Raw genomic sequence first — 26040 nt, forward strand, 5'->3', positions numbered from 1 at the left:
CATTACTTAGGATGCCTTTGTGGTATCATATCAACTTGCAGCTTTCTGAAACCAGTTAATAACCACCATACATACTAATGGCCACTTTTGTCTGAGTTGTCTCTGCATCAGATATACATGGCACGTCAGCCCTGAGTTCATATGCAGGGATACCATACAAAACCACCTAGTCCTGCAGCTCTGTAGTTTTAACAAAATACTGCACCCCCTGCCTTGTGCACAGCTCTCATGTTGGGTGCCAGTGATATAACTAATATTTCCTTTCCTGTTTGTTAACATGTTGCACAGTTGAAGAGGTACCTGCTCAGAAGCTCTACCACCTTGGATGCCTACGTTCTGAAGAAAGCCTACTTCAAATGAAAACGAAAATCCGCTAAAGGCATTCAGTCCATCAATATTCCAAACTCTAACAATGAAATTCAAATCTAAACTTTTTCTTTTTGATTTTGAAATGCTTCTTTTGGGTGAAGTTCAGTTTGGTGATTCTTAGATCTAAGGTCCAATTTACTGAATATTTTTGTATCATTAACTTCATGATGTCATTCATCACAGCTATGACGTGTCTCCCTTTCTGTAGCTCTGTTAGCAAATTTCATATCTACAGAGATCGTATCTTTTTAAAATGACTTTATTGAATTATCACTTCTGACATAGGTAACCTTACATTTATGTAAAAGTAATCAAGCCATATTAACAAGTTCACATTTACAAATATTGTACATCACATATATTGTTATATGTCATATAATCTAAGCAACATTACATGAATTGCTCAATTCCTGCTTTTTCTTAAACCTCAATCCTCCTTCAAAACATTTTTCGACATGTATTGTTCCCACAATTCCCATTTTTTCTATGTACCTTACTCCTACTTTTTTCTAAAGGTCCCACTTCCTATTCTTTTATCTCTGTTATAATATTCACCACTTCATGTATAGCTGGCTTAGATTTTGATTTCCATTTTGTGGTAATCACTTTTTTGTCATCCACAAGAATTAAACTTAACAAGGCCTTACTGTGTCTAGACAATTCAGATCCTGTATCCCAACTCAAAAAAATCATTCCCTTAGTTACACTCATTTGCTCACCTAGTATTCCTGACAGCATATTCTGTAGGGAATTTTTAAAGTCTGCCAGCTGATTACACTCCGAGAACATATGCACCCAGGTATCTTCCCCATTACACTACCAACATTTGTCATCTACCTGAGGAAAAATTCTTTGGAGTCTGCTTGGGGTATAAAGGTATCTATGCAAACACTTCCAGTTAAAAGTCCTAAATCTTCTAGATTTGATTACATATTTTGAGACATACATATGTGCTCCCATTGCTTCTTTGTGAATTGCATATCTAATCTCTTTTCCAAACCTTTTTTGACCTCTTCTGATTGATTCCTGTAGTTATTATGCAATATGATGTTCTACGCCCTACTAATTATCCCTTTTTAACAGCAGCTTCTGTTCTAGATACAATTAAAACTCACCCAGTGCCATTTTTTTCCTTTTAGGATTCCTCTATCCATTGTCTATACTCTGTTATCAATCTCTCATAGGGAAGCAATTACTAACCTGCAGTCCAAATGTCTTCCTGGCCTCTTCCCATTCTATTACCTTTCTGTCTCTAATTATTTATTCACAATACACTGGTTCCTTTGACAGCTTCCTCCAGTAAATTCCAGCCCCCTCTTGCCTATTCTCTGTACTCCTAATTGCAGTCATCCCTATCTGCAGAATCTCCTTTCTCCATTCCCATGTTGGCTTAGTTCTTAGTATACTTTCTGCTACTTTATGAATATAATTTTTATATGACTGTTGTTATTCTTCTTAAGGATCTGTGTCCAAAATCACATTATTTCATTATTTCTTGAATTACCCTTTCATCATACCTTTCTACTTTGAGTTGCAGTTTTCTGTTTGTGCTATGTATAAGAGCCTTAAATGTGTAGCTCAAAATATCACTTCAAATCAGGTAATCCTAAACTTCCTTCTTCTATTGGGAGGATCAAGTTATCCCACTTGACTCTTGCCCTTTTCCTGTCTCAAATAAAATCCTTCAACTCTTTCCACAACTACCCCCTGGTTGATAAAAATATGCCTGACCTGTGTATAAAATCAAAGGGGCTAAAAACATTTTTACTGCTTGCATCTTGCTATCCGTATCCATATAGCTTCCAGATTCTCAGCTTTTGTATTACCTTTTTAGTGTCTTCACACATATCCTTAGTAGCCATAACAGAATCCTTTTTAATCCGTACTCGTAAGTACTTTATTTTATCATGTCCCCTTAAATACGTATTCCTGGACCAATTCATGTGTGAGTACATAGTTTATGGCTATAGCCTTTGTTTTGTCTTCATTTATTTTATATCCCCCCAAAAAAACCCAGAACTGTCACAGAATGTTCTACAATACTGAGATGTCATTTTTTGGTTCCATCAGGTACAAAATAATATAATCTGCAAATGAAGCCAACTTTCCTTGAACACCATACCAACTGTATCCTTAAATTTTTGAGTTTCTTATTTTCTTTGCCAATGGTTCTAAACACAGAAACCATATCTTCATCTGAAAATTTTAGAAGATTTGGTTGTGTTACTATGGGAACAGACTAGAAAACTGACTATGTCGGTAGTGTCAGTTTCCTGCAGTTCCTGTATTCCTATAGTATATTTTTTCCTTGGCTACATCTGGTTTATCTTGTAAGGTTGTGCATCTGGTGCCATTTTGAAGTTTATATGTAGCTTAACCTCTTAGTTTCTTAGTTTCCAATACCTTTAAATAAACTTTTGTATTCACTCAGTAATTATCAAGACTGTATCCCTTTTTATTAATTTCATACCTGCATTAGTTAATGTCTGTATTGTTTCCAGTGATTTAGTTGTGGAATAACCCAATAAATTGGTTAGTTTTCCTTGCAGAATACCACAAAAGTCTTTATTCACTTCCCTTTACTTCTGCTGCAGAGCAGCCTGTTATTTGATTAATTCAATTAATTAATTCAAACCCATAACAAATCTGATATTTGTCTTCTTTAATGTTTGTGACTTTAGCTTATTGTGGGTTTCACTGGAGTATATGCTTACTAATGTTCCTATATCCGCAATATTTGTTTTCCATATTTTGTATTTTTGTATGTACTTGTTTTTTCTCTCACTATCATCATCATCATCATTTAAGGTGTGACACCCACCACTGCTACCAGTATGTGATGGGCACCAATATGTGTTGTCCCCATGCTGGGACAGTAATCAAGGACCCTGAATCCTCAACACTGACACTGGAGAGGGATGTGCACTTGGAATACAAATGGATACACTCAGTATTTCCAGATGCAGACCTCTCTGCATCAAGTACAATTTCCCTTAAGAACACACAGGGAACACACTCAGCCTGGGGTCTTGATGTCTCTATATCTGTCTCCCTCCAGATCCCCAGTAAGACTCCCCACTGGTACAGCTGTAGGGTTAGATCCTCAGCCGAGTGTCTAATCCAGGTCATCCAGCACCCTCTCTGTAAACTCATTGCTTCGTGTCCCTGCCCCAAGTAGCTGACACACACACACACACACACACACACACACACACACACACACACACACACACACACACACACACACACCCTGAGAGAATTGATTTTTCACACACACACACACACACACACACACACACACACACACACCTGGGAAAGGCTGGGTCAGATGTACTTACTGTGTCCCCTTTTGCCCAGAATATAAGGTAGTTATCTCTGCCACCAGACACTTCACAATCAACTACTCTGATGCCCTTGACAAAGAGTGTCAAATTATACTGTGCTGTATTAATATTAATACAAATGGTAGTAGTTCACCAAGACAGCTAGGCCTTCTGGACTGGGCCACACAGTGTCACCAAATAAATATAAGTACTCTCAAAGATTAATAATTTCTACAAGAATCAGCCATGATGGAAGTATTACATATATCTAACAATAAATAGTAAGAGTACATTAAAATACTGAATATATATTCACAGTAAACCACAGAGTTCAAATCACAGAAAATTCTGAAAAAAACATTGATGGACAGACTCATACAAATAAAGAAAAACAATCTCTAAACTAAGCTTCACTATATTCCTGACTGAATCTAAGAGCATTTACTGTTCCCTAATAACTTACTTGGGTTAGGCAAGATGAAATACATGAGCAGATTTTCTAGTCAGGCTCCCAAACAGAATACTCTATACTCTGAGATTACTCCCTGTAAAATATAATAGCCAAGATGAACACAAATGACTAGAGGATGAAAGGCACAATACCCAGCCGGTGTGTTGTAACACAAATAAATTCCAAAAATCCACAGTTTCGAAAAAAATGCTGAAGGTCAATAAACGCTCCAAGATGCTGTAGTTCAATAGGTATCTTTAATAATGCGAACATAGAACACAATGCGTCGACCTAGGTTTCGTCCGACTACTCGGACTTCTTCAGAACAATGCTACAACAAAAATCTAGTCCTTATATATCCGCTTTAATTACTTTAAATTATCCCATTAAGTCACTAATTGCAAAATTGATCAAAACCTCCTTAAAGAGACATCCCAGTTAAAAAACTGGACCGTTGGTAATGCCTTGAAATTGCATGAAAATTGGTACAAATCTATGTATTGTAATAGTATAAATACAATGTATGTGTATGTGTTTATAATTACATATGTATATAAAAATAATAAAATGTATATTTCTATATGAATGTAAAATGTGTAAATATGTATGTATGTATGCTGAATGAAAAATACCCATTGTATAAGTGACTTAATAAAAATGTCCATAGTATAAATAACATATAAATAACGTATAAAAATAACATATAATTCATTGAATGGTCCAATGAGTGGAATTGTTATACAATGAACTAAAAGAATACCCACATGTATATTAATGGACTACCTAAGCGTATGGTCAATGATGATAATGAATCATAAGGTTAAAATTTCAATGTAAGTTACATTATTAAATAAGGAATATATATATATATCACCTGTCACCCACCCCCAAGTACTAAGTCTGAGGTGTAGACTAAAGTCTATGGATATATAAACGGACACCTGTATAAACAAGTATATGTACAACGTGTAAACCTTGATTTAAAATCAAACAACATAATAAAAAATGAACAACATAATAATAAAAATAATGTTGAATTTTGTGACCAATAATCTCTAAAGTGCTCATGTGCTAAAATGTTTCAAAACATTCTTAAAAAAACATTCTCAAAAACATTTCCTTAGAAATCTTCGAAAAGATAAAACTTGTTTTATAAAAACTTTAAAAACGTCAATAGGGTAGCTTCAAATATATGGTGTAATGTGTGGGGAGACCCAAAATGGTCTATTGATACATATTAAGTACCTTTAATGTGGTGTAACCATAAAATGGGTTTGATGGTAATGTATTCATTTAGACCCGGGTGTTGATTAGCATTTAGTAAAATTTGCATTTTTAGTTCCACTATATCAAGATTGTATTTAGTGGTCTTACCCTGCGGGTCCAACTCCTGATGGAATACCCCCATAAATTTAAAACTATGAGTGTTAAATTGGTTAATGTGTCTTGCTAGTGCGTTAGTCAATTTCAACTTCTTAATGTCCAATAAGTGTTCTTTAATCCTGTCACGTAACAACCTGCAAGTTTTCCCCACATAAAAACTTTCACAGGTTTGACATACTGCAATGTAAACGACGTTACGTGTGTAACAGTTTATATGTTGATTGATCCGTACATTTTGTCCATTAATTGTCACAGTATGGTTAGTATTGACAACGTGTTTACATACAGAACACCTTCCACAATTAAAGTTTCCCTTTGGTTTGTTTGAAAACCTCAAAACCCCTGTGTTAATACTCTCAAATAACTCTTTAAATGATGTGTCCTTTCTAAAAATGTAAGTAATGTTACCATTAAAAAATTCCCCCATTGTGTTGTCCAATTTAATGAAATTCCAATTCTTCTTAACAATACTCCTCACCATTTCAAATGTGTCATTAAATGTAGTGATGTAAAGGGGTACACCATTACACACGAAGTTGTTGTTTTTGTGTATGGTGTTGCTATTGTTGCCCATGTGGTGAATTTGTGTGTTGCTGTCAACATTGTTGTGTATTAGAGCCTTGTAAAAACCATTTTCCCTTTTGTTAATTACTTCGTTTGCTATACTTGTGCAAAAATCACGTGGATAACCACGATTTTGAAAAAGTTCAATTATAAATTGTACTTCGTTGTTAAAATCCACTTCTTCACTGACCATTCTGGCAGCCCTGACCAATTGGCCCTTAACCACAGCTCTTTTCTGGTGATCAGGGTGCCAACTGCCGTAGTGTAAATATGAATTTGAAAAAGTGGATTTTCTGTAAATATTGGACGTCACCCTATTTTTGTTTTTATCAAAGGTTAACTTAACGTCCAAATAACTTATGCTTTCCTGACTAGTAGTGAATGTAAATTGTAAAAACCAAACACTGTTATTAATATAATCAATAAAGGCTTTAAGCTCTACCTGTTCACCACTCCACACAATAAATAAATCGTCTAAAAAACAAAGCATTTTTTTCGAAACTGTGGATTTTTGGAATTTATTTGTGTTACAACACACCGGCTGGGTATTGTGCCTTTCATCCTCTAGTCATTTGTGTTAGTGTATTCGGTTCCCGGTGCAGTATAATAGCCAAGATGACTTGCAGAATGACTTCATCTGGTCACCTGACTCTAGGTTTCCACAACATTCCCTTTGAAGTTTGAAACAGGAGTTTTAGCAGACTGCTACAATACACATTTAGAGCTATTACGGCAATGCCTAGAAACATTTACAACACTTCCCACCTTCTTTGCAAAATCAAACAGATAATGGCTGCACCCAGACCTACCGTCTCCAGTCCTACTCAGCACTGTGGGGTGACATTCATTGATTTAACAGCTCATTTACATTTCCCTTATTTTATTTCAAAGTAAGCCAGCTGGTTAACCATTGGTGTGCCAGTGCCCTCTATTAAAACATATACATTTAATTCAGATACCATAATACATGTACATTTCTCTTCATTTCAGCAGGGTGCACTGTTGATACATTTTAACACAATTAACACAAGCAAAGCTCACAATACAATTTCAGCACAATTATTTATTTATTTATTTTATTTTATTAACATTTGTTGACCGGGAAAGTCCGTCTAGGACTGAGCCTATTTTCAGCAGAGGCCTGGGGAGAAACACTCCAGACGCATTTTTTTTTTTGTTTAGAGTGTGGGAGGAAACAAGAGAACCCGGAGGAAACCCACTCGAATGCAGGGAGAACATGCAAACTCTGCACAGAAGTCACCCCAGCCGAGAATTGAACTGGAGAAACTCTTGCTGTGAGGTGACAACATTAACCGCTGCACCACTGCGTCACCCAGTATCTGTACAAATCAGCTTGGTATACAAATGACATATAATTATTTACAAAATTCCAGCTAGCTGTGCTGGCACAAGTCATACATCCACTACCCTACTTCTCCCTCGCATGGCTGGCAGTAATTTCTATTGTCACATAAGGTCTAGACATTTTTACCATTTTTTAATGACTGCCAATTCTGTTTACTTTGTGAGTGTGGTCACATGCCCTTATGCTTAATCTCTTACTCTGCCTCACTGGCTTTCTTTATCTATCAGATCTGTATTCTTTGTGTTGTGGCTCATTTGAAATTCTACATTTGATAGTTTTGCAAAGTGTTTTTACTTTCTGCACTAAGTGTACTCTGCATCCAGACATAAACACTGACCATTGTATGAACACTGATGAGCACAGTATCTGCACTGTGTTGTGTAATTCTTTTTACCAGAAATCACATTCATACTTTTTTTGCTTTTGCTTCTCTCATTTTGTTTTTCTCACCTCTATTCATCTTCAGTTTTATTAACTAGGTTTTATTTTCACCATACAGTTTTCTTTGCTTGGACTACTAATATCCCTTTTGACATTGTAAAGTCCAGCCATTTGTTTGAAGTCTTTCTTGGCTCAGCTAAGGCTTTTTTCTTAGTGTTCCACTGCTACAGGTGTGTAGCATTCAAATTTCAGTTTCTTTAATCAAACTTCACAATGTCTTACTAGTGCCCTAAGCTCTGTTTAATATAATCACAAGAATGTATGTTCATCTTGCTTTGCATTTATTGGAACCTCTGTATCTCATAGTCAACATATTTCTTTGAGTCATAAGGATGCCTTAGCTTTGCATTACATTCTGAATCCTGTCTTCTGGTCCTGCTATTGGTTTGCAAACATCACAGACTTATTCTTCTGCCATATAAAATCTTTATGTCTGACATTTTGATATACTTAGGGTAGCAGCATAATTATAGAGTTTTTATCATAGTGAGCCTATGATGTATGTAATCCATTTTAAAAGTGTATAGACTTGAAATCCCTGCATTCCTTTTTTGAAAAAAATCTGACAAGTCACTTAGTGTCTTCTTGACTGAAACTTTGTTTTTCAGTTTGTAGTTTTTGAAATAGGAAAAACATACTTTCAGATTATAAAATAATATAATGAATGTTTTCCTTTAGAAAAGACTTCTTTCACACTAATTGTTCTTCTCATTTTTTATGCTGTCATGTGTGGTGACCAGTTCAAATCACAGTACATAGTCTGAAAATGAAAATACATGCATTAGAAATGGCACAATACAGGTAATTGACTATATATAGATAAATCTATTTTAGTCAAAGGTATGTAATCAAAATCTTGTATAGACAATTATAATGTTGTGCCATTGTGCAAAACTTTGACTATATACATTTAGACACATTATATTGTCTTCCTAGGGATGAAAGGAACATAACTACAACAAGCTTCAAATAACTGGGAACATAGACAGAAGAATTAACTGGTTCAAGTAAGTAATGTTTAAGTGTTTGATAGTTCTGTTTAGTAGCATACTGTGTTATAGTAATGCATTTCACTTGATTGCTAAGCTTCAACGCATTTTAGCTATTAAGTATAAAACTGGTTCTCTTAAATTTCTTATGAATTTCCTGAGTAAAGAACTAGATTAGTATATTCTGAATAAACTATACAGTCCTATACTTCTCATAACTGAAGCTGTGAAGAAAACGTGTAGTACCATTTTTGATTTTAAGGTGTCGCACGTATGTTGCATTGTGTACAGCTGTAATTATTAAGAGCCATTACTGTTTACATGATTTACCACATTTAGTCAAGGAGTACTACACAGTTAAAAAGATACAGTTTTTAGGGCTGTTCTTTCTCATATCCTTTGACATAAAAGCTATAGCCCTACATTCCATACACTACATCTACTGTCTCTAAGGTTGCACATCCTTAGGGTAGCTTTACCCCTACACCCCATATATTAAATCTACTAGCTCTAAGGTCACACATCCTTGAGGTGGCTTTATCCCTACACCCCATATACTAAATCTACTAGCCTTAAGATTGCACATCCTTGGGGTGGCTTTACACCTACACCCCATATACTAAATCTACTAGCTGTGAGGTTGTACATCCTTGGGATGGCTTTACCCCTACACCCCATATACTAAATCTACTAGCTATAAGGTTGCACATACTTGGGGTGGCTTTACTCCTACACCCCATATACAAAATCTACTAACTCCAAGGTTGCACATCCTTGGGGTGGTTTTACCCCTGCACCCTATAGCTAAATCTACTAGCTCTAAGGTTGCACTTCTTTGGGGTGGCTTTACCCCTATACCCGATGCACTAACTCTACTAGCTCTGAGGTTGTACATCCTTGGAGACGGCTTTAGCCCTATACCCCATATACTAAATATATTAGCTCTGAGGTTGCACATCCTTGGATAGCTTTACCCCTACACCCCATATACTAAACCTACTAGCTCTAAGGTTGCACATCCTTGGAGTGGCTTTACCACTACACCCATTATACTAAATCTACTAGCTCTAAGGTTACACATCCTTGGGGTGACTTTATTCCTACACCCCATATATTAAATCTACTAGCTCTAAGGTTGTACATCCTTGGGGTGGCTTTATCACTACATTGCCATATACTAAATCTACTAGCTCTAATGTTGCACATCCTTTGGGTGACTTTATCCCTACACCCCATATACTAAATCTACTAGCTCTAAGGATGCACATCCTTGGGGTGGCTTTATCACTACACCGCCATATACTAAATCTACTCGCTCTAAGGTTGCACATCCTTTGGGTGACTTTATCCCTGCACCCCATATACTAAATCTACTAGCTCTAAGGTTGCACATCCTTGGGGTAGCTTTATCCCTACACCCCATATACTATATCTTCTAAGTCTAAGGTTGTACATCCTTGGGGTGGCTTTATCCCTACACCCCATACACTATATCTATTAGCTCTAAGGTTGCATATCCTTGGGGTGGCTTTATCCCTACACCCCATATACTAAATCTACTAGATCTAAGGTTGCACATCCTTGGGGTGGCTTTATCCCTGCATCCCATATACGAAATCTACTAGCTCTAAGGTTGCACATATTTGGGCTGGCTCTACCCCTACACCCCATATACTCAATATACTAGCTCTAAGGTTGCACAGCCTTGGGTTGGCTTTACCCCTACACCCCATATACTAAATCTAGCTCTAAGGTTGCACATACTTGGGATGGCTTTACCCCTACTCTCCATGCACTAAATCTACTAGCTCTAAGGTTGCAAATACTTGGGCTAGCTTTACCCCAACACCCCATACAGTTGCACTAGCTCTAAGGTTGCACATCCTTGGGGTGTCTTTATTCCTACACCCCATATACTAAACATACTAGCGCTATGGTGCACATATTTGGGGTGCCTTTACCCATACACCCCATACACTAACTGTACTAGCTCTGAGGTTGTACATTCTTGGAGATGGCTTTACCTCTACACCCCATATACTAATTCTACTAGCTCTAAGGTTGCACATCCTTGGGATGGCTTTACCTCTACTCTCCATGCAGTAAATCTACTAGTTATGAGGTTGCACATCCTTGAGGATAGCTTGAATCAGTGATCTATTGGTAAACTAAGTATTCCATTTGTCTTCAAGATAACCTGATGGCCTTTGTTTGCCAACACTATCATATATTACTGATAATTTAACCATCTGTTAGCTGCTTTGTTACTAATATGTGTTAAAAATTATTTGTTTTAACCCTATCTCCCTTGTCAAAAGGCATATGGCTCTATGGGACCAAACCAGTTAACAAAGCGGAATAAGTAAATATAGTGATATGTCCAGATTCCTTTACAACCTCACAGCTCTCTTATTTCTTTAAAATTACTGCTCTGAATTACTTTGATATACGATTAACTTATGAGGAATGTTAATGTGACAGCTTCCTGTTTACTTTACATGTTCATTATATGCCACATGCTTGCATCAGTTTTTACTGATTCAAGGCTTGCCTGTTTGTGCTTGTAGCTTCTTCATTTACTTGCAGCTTTCAGTGATGTATTTGCATTGTTATAATTCCTAACCTTTTTTTAATTGTGAAGCTATTTTAAATGCTTTGCATTGTGCTACCTTTGTCAGTTAGATTATGTTTATTGGAAGTATAGGTTGTCTTTTTATGTTGTATTGTTGGAGTCTGTCTTTCCAACTTTTTAGAGTAAAAGAATTGTGGCCAAGCTAGACTTTCCAGTTAACAAGATACAACAAAATAAAGAAATGTAATAAGATGAAAAATGTCAGTCAAAAAATTTAAAAAATCCTATTGTGTGTATTCAATTACATTAAAGAAACTCGTATAATGGACCTGTATTTAAATAATTCTAAAACAATCCTTATTCCAAAGGAAAGTGCTGGCACTAAAGACCCATCAGCTTATAGATTGATTTCCCTTATAAACTTAGACATTAAAATATTTGCCTCATTATTGGCAAACATATTGAAACCATTACTAAGTATAATTTCACCTAACCAGTCAGGTTTTCTTCAGGGTAGAACAACCTGTGACCATACTTTAACTCTCAACAACCTGATTTCTCTATCTAGTCAAAGTAATAATTTGATATTCGCACTTGCTCTTGATGCTTCCAAAGCTTTTGATAGACTCAACCTAGACTTTCTTTTTTCAATAATGCCGCATTTTGGTATATCACAAACTTTTGTTAACCCAATTAAAATTCTTTATGCAACTACACACATGATGTTACTTATTAGCAAAACTGCTTCTCCTCCAATAAAAATTATTAATGGAACAAGACAAGGTTGCCCATTATCTACATATTTATTTAATATTGATATAGAACCTCTCTTTCTTCTTATAGTTCAAAGAACTTTTCACTATATTTCTACAATAAATAATATAAAACTTATGCTAACAGTCTTTGCCAGAGACTTAAACCTTTACATTACTTTACCTAATATTGATCTACCCAAAATTCAGCATTCTATTGAAACATTTTCACAATTTTCTAATTACAAACTTAACATGAATAAATCATCTGTTTTTCCTTTAAACCCAAAATATAACTTAATTAATTACTTTCCAGAGTACAGAATTAAGTTAAATGACACTTTGAAATATTTGGGTATATGTTTTGTCATGACACAAAAAATCTTTTACCAGATTAACTTAATGAAACTTTGGACAACGATTGAACAGGATATCCTCAGATGGAAGAAATTAAAATTCCCTGTATTGGCAAAGGTGGCTGTTATTAAAATGAATATACTACCTAGATTACTGTTTCAATTTAATGCAACTCATATAGTAATGCCTAAAAAAATTTTCAAAACCTTAAATGTAAATCTTTCTAAATTTTTTTGGGAACCCAAATCGATTTGTATTAGCTGTTATTGATTTATCCCAAAAAGATTGGTGGTTTGGGTTTCCTGGACTTTAAACTCTATTATGACATAATAAATGCTGCTATATATATTATAGCAATCTCTCATTATTGGTCAACGAAAACAAAATGGAGCTCTATTTCGGTAAAATTATGGCATAATCTAGTAACGGGTTCCAAAATCAACCCTATGGCCCTACCCTTCTTCAATAAAGAAAATATGGATAGAATAAAACTAAATAACTGCCTATAAAATATGATAATTATCTTGTAAAATATTATTGAATCACTAAATCTAACAAGTCCTTTTAACATTTTCCAACCATTCCACTTCAGTCCAAATCTTAAATTAAATAACTCTATGTTAAACCTGAACAATTACCACTTAATCAGAGAAATGAAAATATTAGATATTTATTATAATAAAAATCTTTCTAGTAATGCTCTCAGAATTGCATTAACCCTTCCTAAAAGCTATCTGGGTATACTAAAACAGATTAAAGAAATTGCAGCAACCCTATTAGAAGATCCAAAAATAGACAATAATAATGTAAATCTCTGTAAGGTGTTGTGGAATATATTCATACTTAAAAAGAAAACACTAAGAAATATGTAAAAATTAATCTCAGCTATTAAATATCAAGATAATATTCTATACTCAGACTATTGGTCCAAGATGCAATCTGCAATTCAGTGTAACCAGAAATCTCATTCAGTTCAGCTTTCTTTAAAACTAATCCCTTTAAAAAAATCATGTATATGCAATTCATTATAGTTAATAATGTATATTTAATTCCTGTCAAACACAATAAATATTATTCCAAATCTCCTCCTAACTGTCTGCACTGTCAAGACCAAAGAGCTGGCCTTTTGCATACATTCTGGAGCTGTAAATGTTCATATAAGTTATGGTGCTCACCACTAAGGGCTTGAAAACATGAGTATGAAAAGACTACCATGTCTTGGGAACTCACTGTTTTACACATCCCCCCTCTGGATCTAGCTAACCAAAAATGACATATCCTAATTACCCTATTTTCTTTGATGAAGCTGTGTATCTCACAAAACTGGCTTGACAGATCAAATGTATCATGGGATGGCTTTAAACATATGGTGATTAAATATATAGTGGCTCATAAATTAATTTTTAGCAACCAAAGTAAATGCTCTTATTACACAGTTGTGGAAAACACTTTTTGACCACATACTTCAATAATTTCAACTAGACACATCTACATGTTAATCTGAGTTAAGAAAGAGAAGTTGTATTACTAAAGTATTGCTTTTTCTTTCATTTTTATCCGGAGATCATACTGTTATGTACTCTTGTTATTGTATTAATTGAACATATGTTATGGCACTTGTCACTCGGCGTACATAGTTCTGTCCGGAGATCATACTGTTATGTACTCTTGTTATTGTATTAATTGAACGTATGTTATGGCACTTGTCACTCGGCGTACATAGTTCTGTCCGAAGATCATACTGTTATGTACTCTTGTTATTGTATTAATTGAACGTATGTTATGGCACTTGTCACTCGGCGTACATAGTTCTGTCTGGAGATCATACTGTTATGTACTCTTGTTATTGTATTAATTGAATGTATGTTATGGCACTTGTCACTCGGTGTACATAGTTCTGTCCGGAGATCATACTGTTATGTACTCTTGTTATTGTATTAATTGAACGTATGTTATGGCACTTGTCACCGCGCATATAGTTCTGTCCGGAGATCATACTGTTATGTACTCTTGTTATTGTATTAATTGAACGTATGTTATGGCACTTGTCACTCGGCGTACATAGTTCTGTCCGGAGATCATACTGTTATGTACTCTTGTTATTGTATTACTTGAACGTATGTTATGGCACTTGTCACCGCGCATATAGTTCTGTCTGGAGATCATACTGTTATGTACTCTTGTTATTGTATTAATTGAACGTATGTTATGGCACTTGTCACCGCGCATATAGTTCTGTCCGGAGATCATACTGTTATGTACTCTTGTTATTGTATTAATTGAACGTATGTTATGGCACTTGTCACTCGGTGTACATAGTTCTGTCCGGAGATCATACTGTTATGTACTCTTGTTATTGTATTAATTGAACGTATGTTATGGCACTTGTCACTCGGCGTACATAGTTCTGTCCGGAGATCATACTGTTATGTACTCTTGTTATTGTATTAATTGAACGTATGTTATGGCACTTGTCACTCGGCGTACATAGTTCTGTCCGGAGATCATACTGTTATGTACTCTTGTTATTGTATTAATTGAACGTGTGTTGTGGCACTTGTCACTCGGCGTACATAGTTCTGTCCGGAGATCATACTGTTATGTACTCTTGTTATTGTATTAATTGAACGTATGTTATGGCACTTGTCACTCGGCGTACATAGTTCTGTCCGGAGATCATACTGTTATGTACTCTTGTTATTGTATTACTTGAACGTATGTTATGGCACTTGTCACTCGGCATACATAGTTCTGCCCGGAGATCATACTGTTATGTACTCTTGTTATTGTATTAATTGAACGTATGTTATGGCACTTGTCACCGCGTACATAGTTCTGTCCGGAGATCATACTGTTATGTACTCTTGTTATTGTATTAATTGAACGTATGTTATGGCACTTGTCATTCGGTGTACATAGTTCTGTCCGGAGATCATACTGTTATGTACTCTTGTTATTGTATTAATTGAACGTATGTTATGGCACTTGTCACTCGGCGTACATAGTTCTGTCCGGAGATCATACTGTTATGTACTCTTGTTATTGTATTAATTGAACGTATGTTATGGCACTTGTCACTCGGCGTACATAGTTCTGTCCGGAGATCATACTGTTATGTACTCTTGTTATTGTATTAATTGAACGTATGTTATGGCACTTGTCACCGCGCATATAGTTCTGTCCGGAGATCATACTGTTATGTACTCTTGTTATTGTATTAATTGAACGTATGTTATGGCACTTGTCACTCAGCATACATAGTTCTGTCCGGAGATCATACTGTTATGTACTCTTGTTATTGTATTAATTGAACGTATGTTATGGCACTTGTCACTCGGCGTACATAGTTCTGTTATTATCTTCTTTTTTCTGTTAATTCTTCAATGTGTTATAAACAAAGCTTTCTCTATGGACTTATACTCATCACATGTTGAAGAAGTTTTCTGATATTTGTTTGTGGAAATCCAAGTAAAGATACTGGGGGAAAAAGATGAGTAATATCAGCTGTGCAAGTGCACTGCAGGCAGAATGTAGTCCCACAAGTACATGTGAACAACAAAATGAGGAGGCATGAATTTGAACAAATAGAGTTAAAACAATATGCAATTGGACTCCAAATGTTTTGTTAGAGAATGTATTTAAAGGTGTGCATTTGTGTATGCATGAGTGTGTGTACTAGGTGGTGGTGGTGTCTGTTGTCAGGATGTACTGCATTTCAGCATCTAAAAAAAAAAAAGCATGCTGTGAGGAAGTAGCTGCATAGGTGAGATGCAGTCTGGAGTGAATATTAAATTATGAGGCTCCATTAACGAAAACAACTGACAACATTGATGTTGTTTCATAGCCATCCCATGTCAAGTAAAGTAATATAAATATCTTTCTGTGTGGTTTGGAATGTGGAGTGTGCTGCAAATACAAGCTCTGTTAAAGGCATTCAAAATAACAGCTTCCAGCAAGAATTCTTTACCTTTCGCTCTCTCTCTTTTTGTCCACTCTTTCTGCAGAATCGTACCTTTTGTAACTTAATCTTCTCTAATTATATAACCTTTGCTTCACTTTTTGCATGTTTCTGGATAGGAACTGCCAAGCTGCTGCCACTACATGTACCTTGACTGTTTTCCATTGTTTCTGTTTCGTAGTATTTCAAACTATGCATCTTCTGTTTCTTGTCAGCATTCCCTCAATGCCCCTCACCCCCTGAGTTCCATCTTGTGCTTCTTGTATGGCTACAACTCTACCCAACTAAACTAGTATGGAGGGGAGGACTCTACAAGCAGGCACCTCGTTTCCATGTGCTATCTGAAAAAAGGTGGTTTGTACTTGAGAAAGCTGCTCCAAGTCTAGCAGTCAGATATGTCTGATAATTTCTTTCATAGGAACTTCTGAAAGCTTACCGCTTACCCAGTCCAATCTTACCTACTCTTAGGTCAATGCCAGTTTTTCAGATGAGTTATATTCTCTTACTCCCAATTAAAAACTTACAGCTGGAAATCTCCTACTTCCAAGAATGTCTATCTAGAAAGGTAGTTCCCAAAGGCTTAAGATGAGTATCCTACCCTACTGGCTTGGAAAATGGGTCTGCCTTTCATAAAGATTTGGTATCCTTATTTGATCGTCAAGGATTTGAGCTGATTGAGACTATTATTAAATATTATACTATCTCGGTCAGTGACCTCTCTGGTTATGTAATGGAACTGGATACTAGTATATAAACTCATTATGAATTTGGGCGATACAAATACGACTACGACCGTATATTTAATAGTATTGACCAATATATGTCCAAACTGGAGTCTAACAAAATCAAAAAACTTGATAGGGACATTAAAGCATACGGTTTGGGAACTGCTTACCCCATCCCATCTGTGGCTCAAGTTTGGGGCAAGGGAATGGTAAACCCTAAAAAATCTTACCTACATAATAAGGACCTGAATGTCGTACAACAAGGACCTTGTGACCTTGTTGATGACTTTGAGTCCAATAACACCAGTTTTGACTTAGGGCCACCTAATCACCAAGGACAGGGGGGTAGGGGCACCCCATGGCGTAATAGGCTTCGAAGTGCCCAGCCTGACAGGCAACAGACACGAGATTCAAATTTTCAGCAGGGCCCCTTCACCGGGGCCAAACCGAAGCAGAAGAACTATCAACAAAATCTAGTAAAGGACAAACGGGTTTACAATGCTCACAGGAAATAAATCTCCGACCTGTCATGGGTTCACCTTTGAATTTATCTGTCAATTATGATTTGTCTGACTCGATTATGGACATGACTGAGTCTGTATCTGTGTCCAACAGGGGTAATATAGAATTGCCTTATTCTGATATCATTTTGAATGAGTTAAGTTTTGGTTCTCACGAATCTGTCCCTTTGGGGAGCAGTAAAAGTGTACCTTCTATTATTTTAAATACTAAAGGTGACTTTAAAGTATATAACTTTAGTAACACAGAAATTGGGCCTGAAATGGTCGACCTTTTGTCTAAGGGGCTTACTTTTATCCCATCGAAACAATGGGACTTGACTGACACAATTTTGGATATCAAATTGTTTGTTAGGAAATTAAACCTTCAGGTTTTGATTGGTGATGTTTTTGGTTCTTCTGATAGTCTCTATGTTCCTAGCAATTACAATCCCCCATTGCATCCTGCCCTCGATCTGTTTGAGAAATGTTGTGAACTGGATGTAAGACATATGAATACCTATAAGAACAATAGGATTACCTCTACTAACTTGAGTAATGACGAAAGGGAAATAATGTATTATCTTACTACCCAAGGACTTAGGTTTTGCAAACCTGATAAGGGTGGTGGATTAGTTGTCTTCAGTATGAGTGACTATCATGATAGGATGAATGAACTACTCAATACTGAAGCATATGTACACAGTTCCCGTAGTGAGGTAAATAGAGCCTATAGTATCATCAGAAACTGCATTGAGGACTTGTTTATCGATGGCCTGATAGATCAAAAGACATACAACTACCTAGTAATGTCATTTCCTAGATATCCGAGTATTTTTGGCATCCCCAAAATACACAAGAGTATTGAGAATCCACCATTAAGACCTTTGGTGGATAGTAGGGGATCCCCCACTTACTCTTGTGCTAAGGTGTTGGATGCCATTTTACAAAAATATTTGGCCAAGGAGACTCAAATTTGTAAAGATTCTTGGACTTTTTTGAAGAACATTGATACCTTGTCTTTTGACGAGAGCTACAACTTCCTCACAATTGATGTAAAAGACCTTTACACTAGTATTCCCCATGAGGTAGCATTAGAATGGGTAGGACTCATGCTTAAGAAACATAAATCTCCTACCAGGGAAATTGATTTAGTATCTGTTCTTTTGGACGTAGTACTAACAAATAATTACTTTTTCCACTGCAATGAATTCTTTTTGCAAAAAATAGGTGTTGCTATGGGCTCACCCTGTGGGGGAAGTGTAGCAAACTTGGTAATGGCTTATTGGGAATCGGAATTTGTCTTTAAAGGCAATGTGTTTTTCGAGTCCTTTTTATTCTACACAAGGTTTCTGGATGATATTTTTATCTTATTTAAAGGTAGTGAAAGTGTCAGTCATCAAGTTATTGAATACTTCAATCACACCACTAAGTTCCTGCAATTTACTTACACGTTCCACTGTGATTTTATTGATTATCTTGATATCCACCTAAGCAAAAATTACAACTTAAATGTGTTTACTGCAAACATTTTTAGAAAATCTACATATTCTAACACTTTCCACCACTATACCAGCTGTCATCCTCACCACCAGAAGAAATCTGTTGTGAAGGGGCAGCTGGTAAGAGCTTCCAGAATGGTCAGCCTGGATGAGGATTTTATAAAGGAATGTGCCTATATATGGGAAATGTTTATACATAGAGGTTACCCAGTAACTTTTCTTGACCCGATAGTTCAGGAGGTAATGGATAAAATACACAATAATGTGTACTTACCACTTCTGAAGATTAACACTAAAAACCCTATTGACGATAATGTTGCCAATTTGGCTGAAAAGAACCAGTGTGACCGGACAGTGAGTAATGTACTAAATAGTGGCCGATTTAATAATGGTATATCTACTGTTAAATTTATCACCACCTTCAGTATAACAAGCACCTTGTGTTCATCTATATTGAAGAAAAATTGGGACTTGTTTAAAATACAACCTGAATTATATGAAAAATTAGGGGACCACCCTATGATAGTTTACAGGAAAGGGTTTAACATCAAAACCCTGTTGGAAAAGCATGACATACCTACAGTGAGATGTCCTGGCATGTATAAATGTCAGAACTGTAACTATTGTAAACACGTCCAGGAGGGCAATTCTTTTACCCTGAATAGACAAAAATTTAAGTTAAGGAACAAATTTGATTGTAATACTACCTACATTACCTATTTATCCAGGTGTACATCCTGTCTAGCATTTTACATCGGTAAAACCGAAAGAAGACTACGTGAAAGGATGTACGAACACCTGTATGCCATTAGAAAGGGGAAACTCGAGAACACACTTGCTAAACACACGGCGGCCTACCCAGATCATGGTTTTAGATTTATGGTAATTGACCATGTAAAAATTGACCCGAGAGGGGGTCCTAGAAATTTGAAACTGGAGGAACTGGAATTGAAATGGCAGGTGAAATTGAATGCATATAGCTTCCCAGGACTAAATGAGTCTTGTTCAATAGGAAGTCTATTAAAATTGAACAGTTTGAAGAGATGAAGGTTTTGTTACTTCATATTTTTTATGGTTACTTGTTTTTGTGTATAACTTTATGATTTATGTTATTTTTAACTAACGTTATTACAAATTTATAAATTATTAATTATGATATTCACGACACTAGGTATGTCTAACTCACTATAAACAACCCAATTTACTAAAACTTTTATTAAGTATATGTGTTATTTAGGAACTACATATACTTTTTAAGTATTTTACATTATGGTAATACCATACATATAATTATTTTATGTCCCTATGGGAAGCTGAGAGTACCTTTAACATGTCGGATATTTGGAACTTAAATATTGTGTTCATAGTATGGACAACACTAAAACAATAAAAATATGGAAATACACAATATATATGTTTTGAAAATGTTAGTTTTCTTTTTAAATATATTATTATTATTATATACATTATTATATCTATTTACTTCTATACAATTACAATTATACTAAATATAAATATTTATACATTTTTTTAAATCACTTTTTATAAATTGTGTTTAATTATGAACACGTTTCATGTAATTTAGAACAACTTTGGGGTCTTTGATGCTTTAACCTCATATACAATGACTTATGTAAGCTTCGAACCATGAACTAACAGTATAATACAACTAGGGTTATATACTGTTGAAATTTCATTATTATTGTATGCTAAACTACTTATTTAAATGTTGCAACATTATTATACTGACTTTGTATTAATAAGTCGACTTGACTTATGCATTTGTGCTGTTTACATGTTTGTAGGGATTTGATGTTTGCCACCACTCATGGTCATTGGGGCTTTAAAAAGTTTTTAAATCCCCATTATTTTAAATTGTACTAATTAAACTAATTGTATGACGTAAATGGATGTTTAGCCTTTATAACGGTTATGCTGCCAGTGGTTTTTGTTTCTGAAGAAGTCAGCTCATATGTGCTGACGAAAAGCGCTTTAAAAAAATTTTCTCTTTTGACTGCCTTCTGTCGTTCACGGCTTGTTTTTGGTTTCTACGTTTGGTTTTGGATTCTACTTTATGGCTACAACTCTACCCAACTAAACTAGTATGGAGGGGAGTACTCTACAAGCAGGGACCTCGCTTCCATGTGCTATCTGAAAAAAGGTGGTTTGTACTTGAGAAAGCTGCTCCAAGTCTAGCTGTCAGGTATGTCTGATAATTTCTTTCATAGGAACTTCTGAAAGCTTACCACTTACCCACTCCAATCTTACCTACTCTTAGGTCAATGCCAGTTTTTCAGATGAGTTATATTCTCTTACTCCCATTCCAATTTAATGTGGATCCTAGTTATAAACAGGGTATAGTGACATTGGTACAAACTTACTTCCATCCAGGCAAGATCACCTGAACCTGCTGTCTGGAGTTTTTAGCGTACTGTTTTCCAGTTAACTGCTTTGAGCCACAAGACTGACTCATTGGCATCTTCCAGCTTTCCTGTTGACATCGGTTTAATTAACCCCAATAAGTAAATACCCAGGCACTGAAGTGAAGTATCTAAGAGTACCCTAATTTGGGCTGTGCTTATCCATCCAGCCAACATCCTCTACTGGATGTGCTCAGATCTATTGTCAAGAGGTGGGTAAAGTGACCTTTCCTCTTTACTTCTGTAGCAAAGGAAGACTCGGACAGCTAAGCAACTTTGTTGTCACTCCACATCAAAATATACCAGGGACCTTCACTAAAGTCGTAATGGATGCAGAAACTCCCCAACTCCACTTGTGAATATTTAAGAAAAAATGGTGATTTACGACCTTAGGAAAAATTGCTACATAGTAATAACGTGGCAGGGGTGTCTTCCTCAGTCCTGGCCCACTCCTAGCCCATCAATATCTGTACGGGCCTTACCCACAGTTAGAAAATGGGCCACTGCCAAAGGAATGAAAACAATGCTTCATAGTGCTGGAATAGTACAAAAGAAAGTTCCAGTACTGCAAACCTGGGTTTCACTGTATACTTCAGATGTCATGGTTGCATATGAATCCTGTTTTAAGCCCTTTATCAGAGATACTGAGCTTGAAATTGTGGGTTAGACATTTTTTTAACTATAGCAATAATGACAAGAAAGAAGAGTTTGCAATTTCTGCATTTCATTTTCTTTTGACCCGTTTTTTTTTTTTTTTATTAGTATTTCTGCATCTCAGCAATTCTGTTCTGCTTTACTGGCAAAAGACATACATCTAATTTTATTTGATATCTGTCCAAGAAAAGGAAAGGCACAGTTAATGCCAGATGCATGAATTACAACAACTGTTTAGGTTCGTAATTACCAGGCTAGCTCCCCCTGTGACCTATTTTATTCCTAGACAATTTCCCCTCAAAGGTGAGACTCAAACCTGTACCGCGTATCTGTAAAGTAGACACCTTAACCATTAAGCCAACCCCCAATGTGCACTGTGTAAACATGACTGAATTTCATTTTACCTGCTTATTTCATCAATGACTGGAAGGAGCTACTTTCTCACCAAGCAATCTCAGACTAGTAAGAGAGCAGTCAGATACAGCACACCTGAGTGTTTTTTAACATAGTCACCATACGGAATGGGAGTTGTTGACATTATACCTAATTCTGTAAGTGGCTGCTTCCTTTTATTAAGTGGCTGCTTCCTTTTATGTCTTATCTGCAACAACACACCACAGAGGAATCCTTAAGACCTTTGAAAACTAGAATCAAACTGAGCATGATTTTATCTGATTTTACTTCATGTGATGAAAGCTTGAAGTGGACCACCTCCAAAACATTTCTTCTTCCATACCATTGATTACATAAGCAATAACCCACAACTGGGTGTGGGTATATCAGGATTTACCCATGGCTGGTGTGGCATGTTCACAAGGCCACTTCCAACCCACTGTAACTACCCACTATTCAGCAACCTTTTCCCCACCTGTTCCACCATTCCCAGCTTCCTCAGTCTCTAGGCTGATTGGTTTTCTCCCTTTGTGTGCTATGCCACGCCCACGTCCCATTGCTACAGTACTTTCCCTACTCCCCTAGCCATTGTTTCCTTCTCGTTGCCATGTGTCTGTCATAGCTGGCTTAATACCCTCCCTGCCCTTGTTCCTCTTGCTTTCTTTACAATGTTGACTCCTGCATGTGTACGTGTGTCTCTTTCTGCCATTCCTCACTTGTCACTACGCTCTGTACTTGCCCTGCCACCTTGGCTTCCATCTTCTTATCCTCTCTTTTGTGTTTATTTCTCCCTCTTTCTTCCTTAACCTTACTATGTGACATCCCACTTGCCTGTACACCTCTGCAAGCAGCCTCTACACATGTTCTTCTGATTTCTGCATTTCTAGCCCCTACATTTTCCCATCCTGTTCTGTCTGCTGACCTTCTGTTGCTGTCTCCTTTCCAGTATGTGTCTGCTTCTTATTGATTTACACAAATCATTAGAATTCTTAGCTCCCAAATTCTCTCATGAAGCTCCCCTGTAATGCTACAAACCCTATATTTTTTGCTACCCAAAGGTCTTTGATTCAAACTGCTGTCCCACCACCTTCATCTGTCTCTGCTCCTTCTTGTCCACATCGCACTGTTCTGCTCGTTTCATTTTGCCCCATTTTTAGATCCATGTGTCTGTATAGATATATATATATATACACACACACACACACACACACACACACACACACACACACACACACACACACACACACACACACACACACACACACACACACACACCCAATAAACTAGAAATAAGCCTGAAATGAGTAAGTATGAAATGGAATGTACATTTATCCTCAGCTCAGTGCACTACAGTAGTTCAACAGTCACCTGCGTGTAACAGAACAGCAGAGCAGAATCTGCATGAAACTACCTGCTTGAGTTCACATAATATCTGTAATCATTTGCCCAAGCACAATGCAAGTCTGTGGCAGTAGCACATACACAAAACTAGAAAAAGTATTTTTTTTTTTGTTTTTTTTAGAGGTGGGTCATGCACACCCTACATCCCCTTCCTTCATTATTTTCACTCTGACATTGCATCACTTCAAAGAAAGAATGATCAACAAACACATAAAAATAATGTGCCTTTCTTTCTCCTGGAGGCTATAACCTTAGAGTATCATATATAGGATTCACATCTACATGCAGTGCTGTAAAGATTAATAAAGCAAGCAAATATGATCTAACACTACACTGGCAAGCAACTGATTGTAATCCTATGTTACCCCTATAGATACTTTTAAAGTTAAATAAAAAAGCTAAAATGCTAGGTTTAGTGCACATCAAAAGTTAAATGAAGGTCAGGCCGGCTCACATCCCCTTTGTTTGAATCACCGGACCCTTCGTTTTCTTGATTGCTTCTTCGTTCAGATCTTTCTGCAGCATTTTCTAGTTGCCAGATTTCAATTTTGAACATTGCAGCTACAGGTTTCAAAGAGTCCTATCTGCTTAAATCTTCCTGGTACAGGTTTTAGGCTGTCCTTTCCTCTGCATTTACATTTGGAAAGGAATGTGGTTTTCCATAGGAAGAAAAAATATCCTAATCTGATTCATTTTGACCTGACTTTGGGAAGTAGTCGTTCACATGGACAATACCTGACCAGGAGACATGATGGTACAAATATTAAGTGTTGCTTGAAAGTAATAAACATTGTCAGAAGTGCATTGTTATAGTCTGACAAAAGTACAGCACATTTGCATTGCTTACTTCATACATTTAAAACACAATTTTCATGATTCATCCTACCTCAGCAATGCAAAAGCATTCATTTGCAGCTCGCAAATTTATTTTTTGCAAAGTAAGCATGCAATCTTGTTTAGAGGTGTGAAAATGAATTTTGACTTTGATCGGAAAAATGGTATTATAACCTTCTTGCTAAAAGATTGTCTTGTGATTGAAAGTTTGAAAACGTTATACACTGTCAAAGTTGCAAGGCACTGTTAACCAGATTAAAAATAATAAAACTTTCATCATGTTGCCCCACCAACTTTCACATAGTATTTTTATAATGTTATTTCTAGACACTGGCAGTTTGGCAGCAAAAAAAGGTTTTAAATTCAGGTCAGAAAGTGATTTTACAAGGTAAAAGTAAAATCTCCCTTTACAATAGAGCACTGCATTGTTTGCTTATATTTGAAGAAATGAAACTTATCACATTGTATTACAATTTGCTTGTTGGAAGAAGGAGACGGTAGACTGCCTAGCTAGTCCTTTAACTGAATTTGACATTCTGTCTTAACTCTGTTCATACTTTCCCTTCTACCACTTCTCCCCTTGTGCCATGCAGTCCTAAATGCCTCCGTGGTTTCCTTCTCTGCCACACACCCCAGCTGTTCTTTCTAGGGGTTCACAACCCTCTCTGTGAAGAAGTATTTTTTTAGATTCAGGGAGCACTTGATGCCGACATTGTGCTGCCTCTACCCCCTGCTCCCCCCTGTGTCCTTCCTGTGCAGGATATTTTGTTCGAATCTCGTTGACGTGATCTTGTACACCCATATCGCTTCCCTGTGTGTCTTTTTTGTCTAGTGACAGTAGATCCATCTCTTCCTGTCTTTTTGTCTAGTGACAGTAGATCCATCTCTTCCTGTCTTTTTGTCTAGTGACAGTAGATCCATCTCTTCCTGTCTTTTTGTCTAGTGACAGTAGATCCATCTCTTCCTGTCTCTGCTCATTTCCTTTCCCCTCCATTGTTTTCATGCATATAAATGGGTGTTTCTTTTTTAAGCACTTAGATAGGACTTTCCCACTCACAGAAAGGTAGAGAGAAATTACTACGTTAATTG

The 26040-nt window shown here is 36.4% G+C and overlaps 1 protein-coding gene across 1 annotated transcript in view; it reads left to right on the plus strand.

The window, feature by feature from the left end:
* GLIS2 (GLIS family zinc finger 2) overlaps window positions 1-26040 on the plus strand; it is a 681681-nt gene that overhangs the window by 79931 nt on the left and 575710 nt on the right. Inside the window, exon 2 of the mRNA XM_044089337.1 lies at window positions 8834-8904. The gene's annotated coding sequence lies outside the window, so the exon portion shown is untranslated. The remainder of the gene's footprint in view (window positions 1-8833; window positions 8905-26040) is intronic.

The sequence above is a fragment of the Protopterus annectens genome, chromosome 12.part0 (genome assembly GCF_019279795.1).
Source record: "Protopterus annectens isolate FY-2018-M chromosome 12.part0, PAN1.0, whole genome shotgun sequence".
NCBI lineage: Eukaryota > Metazoa > Chordata > Ceratodontiformes > Protopteridae > Protopterus > Protopterus annectens.